The sequence below is a fragment of the Schistocerca piceifrons genome, chromosome 2 (genome assembly GCF_021461385.2).
Source record: "Schistocerca piceifrons isolate TAMUIC-IGC-003096 chromosome 2, iqSchPice1.1, whole genome shotgun sequence".
NCBI classification, from domain to species: Eukaryota; Metazoa; Arthropoda; class Insecta; order Orthoptera; family Acrididae; genus Schistocerca; species Schistocerca piceifrons.
The window spans coordinates 1037686317-1037693732 of record NC_060139.1 but is presented as its reverse complement, the minus strand read 5'-3'; the positions used below and the strand labels follow the sequence as shown (position 1 = coordinate 1037693732).

The 7416-nt window shown below is 45.0% G+C and overlaps 1 pseudogene; it reads right to left on the bottom strand.

Moving 5' to 3' along the window:
• Window positions 1–4684: 4684 nt before the first annotated feature.
• On the bottom strand, window positions 4685–4802 carry LOC124778471 (annotated as a pseudogene).
• Between the last annotated feature and the right edge of the window lie 2614 nt (window positions 4803–7416).

The window sequence follows — 7416 nt, the reverse complement described above, 5'->3', positions numbered from 1 at the left end:
ACATCGCAAATGGTAGCCATATCGAACAAAAATGGCATTTGACACTTTTATGTGAAACTTGAGGCTTTCTTTCACTTGTGCCTATGTCTCGCAATGTTCGCAGGATCGGTGTGGTTACAACGGATTTGGTAAGGTTAATTTAAGGGGTCGCCGGATGCCCTTCCTGCCGCCACCCCGTACCCCCCAGGACGGAATCAGTGTACCCCAACTGTCTGCGTCTAGTGTAAATCATGAAATAGTGCGGAAGTGTTACAAATGCCTGCGTGTCGTGTAACTGAGGCGGGATGTGGGGACCAGACCAGTATTCACCTAGCGGGATGTGGGAAAAAAATGGTTCAAATGGCTCTGAGCACTACGGTACTTAACTTCTGAGGTCATCAGTCCCCTAGAACTTACAACTACTTAAACCTAACTAACCTAAGGACATCACACACATCCATGCCCGAAGCAGGATTCGAACCTGCGACCGTAGCGGTCGTGCGGTTCCAGACTGTAGCGCCTAGAACCGCTCGGCCACCTCGGCCGGCGGGGATGTGGAAAAACGGCTAAAAACCACATCCAGGCTGGTCAACACATCGGCCCACGTCGTTAATACGCCGGGCGGATTCGACTCAGGGTATGTGAAACTTGAGGCTGTTTGCTACAAAATGACACCTCTACCAATTCTGCAAGTTATCTCAATAAATTTCTATACCATTCCACAGTTGTAAAGTCCTTTTTGACTCACCCTGCACACGATACGGTGCGAGGCAGATGAAAACATCAAATACAGAGAAATTTAAAGACTGCATACGTTTCTGGGACACGTACACGAGGAGTGTTGCAATACAGATTTTGGAAATTTGTGGTAAGTTCTATGGACCAAATTGATAAGGTCATGGGTCCCTAGACTTACACACTACTTAATCTAACTTTAACTTACGCTAAGGACAACACAAACACCCATGCTCAAGGGAGGACTCGAACCTGCGACGGGAGGGAGCCGCGCGAACCGTGGCAAGGCGCCTGAGACGGCACGACTACCCCGCGCGGCGGCAGCAATACAGATGCGAGAAATGAAGCATTTGTTTCATTTCTTTATAGCGAATCCGTAATAGTTTCGCGTGATACAGAGAGAAAATGGAAGTCCCTCGATCTTCTGTATTTCTGTGATTAGGTTTTATTTCCGATACTTACCGCAAGTGAAATCCAAAAGCCAAAATATCGACATTCAATGGACGTTAATTCATTGAGACTCCACGGAGGAGCAACACCTCTGAAGATGTCCAGCGCAGTTCTGCAAGAAACTTTAGGAACAAAAGAACTTCATGGACCACGACCTTATACCGCGAAAGGTTTACCAGCACAAATGTCGTCAGGTAGTCAAAGCATTCATTCAATGAATTTTTGTTATCATTTCGCTGCTCTTCTTTGTAACTGCTGCTTGTTGACACGATCAAACGACCTCGCACGATTCTGCAGACAGGCGTAGTACTGGCGGGACGTACGCCAGAATCGTGTCCGTGAGGTACTGGGCGTGTACGAGCTGCAACATGGCCGTATCGCTAAATCTGCCCAGTGCGCGTGGGAAAGGAATGCGACACTTAGCAGCTGGCTGTGACTCCTGCCGCAATGCGGAAGTCGCTTTTTACTTTGCGCCTTCCCGAATCAGTTGTGGCGAGATGAGCCGTATATTACAATTGGAGGACACAACATTGGGATCAAAGATTTACTTCACACTTCGTACTTCTTTAGCAGGCCATTAAAACAACATACTGTGCGATCAGTAAAGTGCACTAGGCTGGCAATTCCGAGAAAATAGCGAGATAAGTTTTACGCGTCTATCATGTAACTGATGTATCTGTGTGTAGGTGCCGTACGTTTTAGTTCAAAGTGGTCAGTTGGTTAGCGTTCGATCTTCTTAAGACGAACGTGTATGAGGCGACGGTCTGACTCCGCTCAGATCCTCGTTTTTGCAGTACAATCGTAAATTCCGTGGTAATCAAAAAATGTGCAGCTACACTATTCGTTCTTACTGCATTAGCAACGTCTCTTAGCTATGCAAGTTAATTGCCAAATGGGGCCTGCCTCTGTGTTTGCAGCTCGAAGCGTGGAGGTGCAAAGTAGTTCCGGTTACCTACCAGACTGCATGTATAAGGGACTTTGCAAATCACGACAGGCACACATTTTCAGAAAAACTCTAAGCGTTTCTTCAGTTAGTTTTCGATATAAATATGATTCAAAGTAGTAAGTAGTCAAATAACACGATATTCACTAACATTTCATTTCATGAAAATATACGTGTTTTTTAAAAATTATATTACCTCTCACATGTGATATAAACTAAATAATATGACGAGTGACGAAAAAAATATAGATTAAAAATTAAGTTTGAGCGGGATTCTAACCGTCGACTTATACACGCTCGTTTTGCGTAGCTCGAACGCTAATGACACCTGTTCAAGTTCATCGTTGATCCGTTCACTCAGCTTTTTTTATTACAGGGGGCAGCTCACCCTCTGACCGAACACGCTGAGCTACCGTGCCGGCATCACTTGACCGCCATGAACTCTTAACAGCCAGTACCTCCGTTGCATAACAGAAGCGTCAAACTTCTCTTGTTACAGGGTGTGTAAGTTTGCTTCCGCCTTTCCCCCCCCCCCCCCCCCCCAACATTTCAGGCTTTAATGAAACAAACTGGTTACACATGTATCATTTTAAGTATTTACCATCGCTGGCCACTGCTTTCTCCCATCTTTCGGGCAGTGTACGAATCACGCGTCGAAAAAAGTGTTCATCTTTTGAAGCGATGCACGAATTGATCCAATATGTGACTTTTTCATGAGATCGGAAGTGATGGTCAGCCAGGTGAAAGAGGGAGCAATGTCTGGAGAATACGGCAGGTGGGGTACGACTTCCCATTTTAACTTTTCCAAGTGCGTTTTGACTTCTTTTGCAACGTGGGGTCGAGCGTTGTCGTGCTGCAAAATCACTTTATCGTGCCTCTTTCTGTATTGCGGCCGTTTGTCTTTTAATGCTCTGCTCAAACGCATTAATGGCATTCGTAAACGAGCACCTGTGATTGTTTCACTTGGTTTTAACACGTCATAGAACACGACGCCGAGCTGGTTCCACCAAATGCAGAGTATGATCTTGGAGCCGTGAATATTCGGTTTGGCCGTCGACGTGAAAGCATAGCCGGGGTATCCCCATAGTCTTTTGCGTTTAGGGTTATTGTAATGCGCCCACTTTTCGGTCACAATGCGATGCAGAAATCCCTTCCGTTTTTGGCTCTGAAGCAACTGTTCACAAACACAGAAACGCCGTTCAACGTCACTCGGTTTCAGCTCACACGGGACCCAAGTTCCTTCTTTCTGGATCGTGTCCATACCCTTGCGACGTTTTGAAACGGCTTGCTGTGCCACTCCCACTAATCGTGCCAGTTCTTCTCGAGTAGGACGCGAGTCTTCACTCAGCAATGTCTCCAATTCTGCATCTTCGAGAACATTCTCTGTTCCACCATTATGCCGGTCTACGACGTTAAAATCACCGTTCTTGAAGCGTTGAAACCACTCACGACACGTTCCTTCACCCTAATAGCGTCCTTACCATACTTACTTGAGAGCATTAGATGAGACTCAGCCGCTGTTTTCATCGTATTGAAACCAAACAGTAACACCTCCCGCAAATGACGAGAATTAGGTTTGTAAACTGACATTTTCAATGAAGAACAACTTTATGATGCAGACACAAATCGACTATTGCTTGAATGAGGTTATGTTGACCGAAGTCCAAGCCAACTGCCTGACGTCTGCGATCTGTTTCTTTCGACCGCTACTTACCGTTGTCGCCACCTATCAGCAAACGGCGGAAGCAAAGTTGTACACCTTTTATTTTCTCGGAATTGCTAGAGTAGTTCACCTTATTACCTTCACATTATGTTATTGTAATGACCTACTAAAGGTGTACAAAGTCTGAAATAAGTCTGTGACGCCAATGTAGTGGGCTCCACTTGTTAGTCTAGACCAGAAGCCAGCTTGTCCTGGTAGAGATCTACGTCTACGTACATACTCCGCAAGCCACCGCATGGTGCGTGGCGGAGGCTACCTTGTACAACTACTAGTATTTCCAGTTTCTGTTCTTCTCTTATCTTCGCGGTCCTTACGCGAAATGTACGTTGGCGCAGTAGAATTGCTCTGGAGGTCGGCTTGAAGTGTCAGTTCTAAAAAGTTTCGCAATAGTACGTCCCATTTGAGTCCGCAAAGCACTTCCGTATTATTCACATGGTGATCGAAACTACCGGTAACAAATCTAGTAACCTGCCTCTGAAGAGCTTCGATGTGTCCCTTCAATCCGACCTCTCGAGAATGAATCGCACTGGAGTTCTCTAAGCCGAAGTCGACCATTCGCATTCGCTCCTACCGCCTTTACATGCTCGTTCCCTTCATTACGCCCACATATTTAAAAGACGTGACTGTGTCAAGCATCTCACTAAACTCCGTCCGAACAGGCCTAGGAAGGCCCAACGGTACCGACCGGCCGCAGTGTCATCTTCAGCCTGCACGCGTCATTTGATGCGGATATGGAGGGGCATGTGGTCAACACACCACTCTCCCGGCCGTGTGCCAGTTTACGAGACCGGAGCCGCTGCTTCTCAATCAAGTAACTCCTCAGTTTGCCTCACAAGGGCTGAGTGCAGCCCGCTTGCCAAAAGCGCTCGGCAGACCGGATGGTCACCCATCCAAGTGCTAGCCCAGCCCGAGAGCGCTTAACTTCGGTGATCTGACGGGAACTGGTGTTACCACTGCGGCAAGGCCGTTGGCCAAGCAGCATACCACAAATCCTATAATCCGAATATTACTTCATTTAGACCTAGCTGCCATTCACCACATCAATTACAAATTTTGTCTACGTCGTCTCGTATCCTCCTACAGTCTCTCAACAACGACAAATTCCCGTACACGAGAGAGTCATCAGCAAACAGGTGACCTGTTCGTCTAGGTATAGAAAGACGAGCGTGTCGCAATACGACGCTCCGCTTCTACTTAAACATCATCAGTAGCTAAAATATCAATTTAGTCGTAGTTGCAGTAGGCTAGTAACTGCTCACGCGGTAATACGCGGATGTAGAATCATATACGGAGGAAGCTCTTAGCACAAGAATGAGCCGGGCCATTCTGTCTTTTGTCGCCATGAGGTCAACTAATACAGTATCCATCATGTTTTAGTTAAGGATTCAGTGTTAGTGAAAATTTTCTTACGCCACCGCGACATTTAAGTGACAGTCAAGGATTTAAAAACGTCTATGTCAAGATCGAAAAGGAATTTTTATTTTGATTACTAGTTGCAGCTACACAGGAGCCATCCTCAGATCATAAAAACATAATTAATTAGTGTAATTGCCACAATGTGTTAATACATTGCCAAATTCATTTTTTAAAATGACAACATCCGTACAGAACGTACAGGTAAAGTAACGTTACATCGTTCACAACCAATCAAGTAGACAAGTAGAACAGAGGTCATAAAACTCTGTCGTTATGCCTTTAAAAATTAGCGACTGACACCGTAATCAATATTTGTATTATAGCAGAGATGATCATTCGTGAATATGTCATTACAACGTGGTATATGAGAATAGTATTGCAGCTGATGACTATTACAACGATCTAGAAATGCCTAATCATTGAGCGGTTTGCTGTTGCACAGGGTGTGCAAATAACGAAAACATTTTTTCAGTAACTGTGAGACTCCTTCGCACGAGTCCAGAGAGCAATAAAGCACCGAATGAATCAGCAGTTCGCAGAGTTATTGTCAGGTTAAATGAAAGGGGTTCAACGGTAAACATTAAAGCGTGTTTGGCGCCCTTGTTCTGGCAGATCAGTGGAAAACGTTTCGGTGGTTCGTGACAGTGTGACGAAGTCCGGTCAAGTCGGTTCTGACGTCACTTAGGCGACTTGCGCGTCGCTGAAGATGAGACGAAATGAAATGATTAGGACAACCCAGAAACCCAATCCCCAAGCGAAGAATATCTCCGACCCTGTCGGAAATCGAATCCGGGATCCCACGATCTAGAGGCAATAGCGCTAACCACTAGACCGTATGTTATGGACACTACCCTTACAGAATTCAGCTGACGAAGCAGATGAACGAACCCTATCATCAGAAAAGATGAAATTTTGTTAGTGACGAGGCGCACTTCCAATTAAACGGATTTATCACCAAACGACACTGCAGTATCTATGCGTCATAAAATCCTTGTATGGTTCAATGCAGAGAAAGGCCTCGCTAACAACTGACGATTTTTTAAGTGTCTGTCTGAGGGGTGGGGTGGGGGGGTGGGGGGGGGGCGTGAGAGAGAGAGCGTTGTTGTTTCAGTAGGATGGTTCGACCAGGTACACTTCCGGCGAAACAGTTGAGTTGCTCCATGAACGGTTCCCAGATCGCCTCACCTCGCGTAATGCTGACCAGCAATGGTCCCTAAGATCACGTGACTTAAGGCCTTGGGATTACCTTAAATCACTGGTGTAAACCAAGAAACAACCAAACATCGGCGAGTTAAACGAGGAAACTGACGTGTTGCTGGTGAAACACAAGTGGAGTCTTGTCGGAGGTCACAGTGAATTTCACGGGCGCAGTCCTTGCATGCCAGCGCAGTACAGGTAATCAAGTGAAAGACATGATTTTCTATACATGGAATGGAAAGACGTGATGAACATGTTTATAGAAATGAAGAATGCACTTCGTACGCCGCCATCGCAGTATAGAAACTTGTTCCGAGATGACCGATCTGCCATCATCTTATATTATCGAATTTGCTGTAAAAGTGCCATGTTACATTGGATCAAGTCAGAGCACAAAAGGTACTGTAAATAAGTTATACAAAACTGCAACCAGTCACTTTTTTGAATTATTATGTTTTATTCCATCAACCGGTTTTCGAAGCTTTTCAGGCTCATCTTCAGATGGTTTCAGGAAGTTACATCATTATTGCTAGTATAATGCTGGGTGCTGGTACTATGCAAAAAGATGGACCGCACTTTGATGTATCGCCATGACTATAGCTTATCTGTCGATATGGATGTAAATTTAGATTTTTACTTACTGCGACAGTATAGGCGGCTTTTTTCGGTTATTGTCCATCTGTCTGCCTCCATTTTGATGTCCACTTGTCATATCACTACACACACTTCCACACAAACTATAATAATTTACACTCTGACAGCGAGACTTTTCCAGCATCCAGCAAGCGCTTTATAACTGTTGCTTGTAACAAAGATCTTGACAGAAAGATATGGCATAGGCCTACTTTGCACAGAGATGTAATATGTTCTTCTTTACATGTATTAATGTCGATATAAGGGCAAATATTTTAATCAGACTGGCGATAACATGAGAGCACAAAATAAAATAAATTACTACAAGAACAAACTTCAG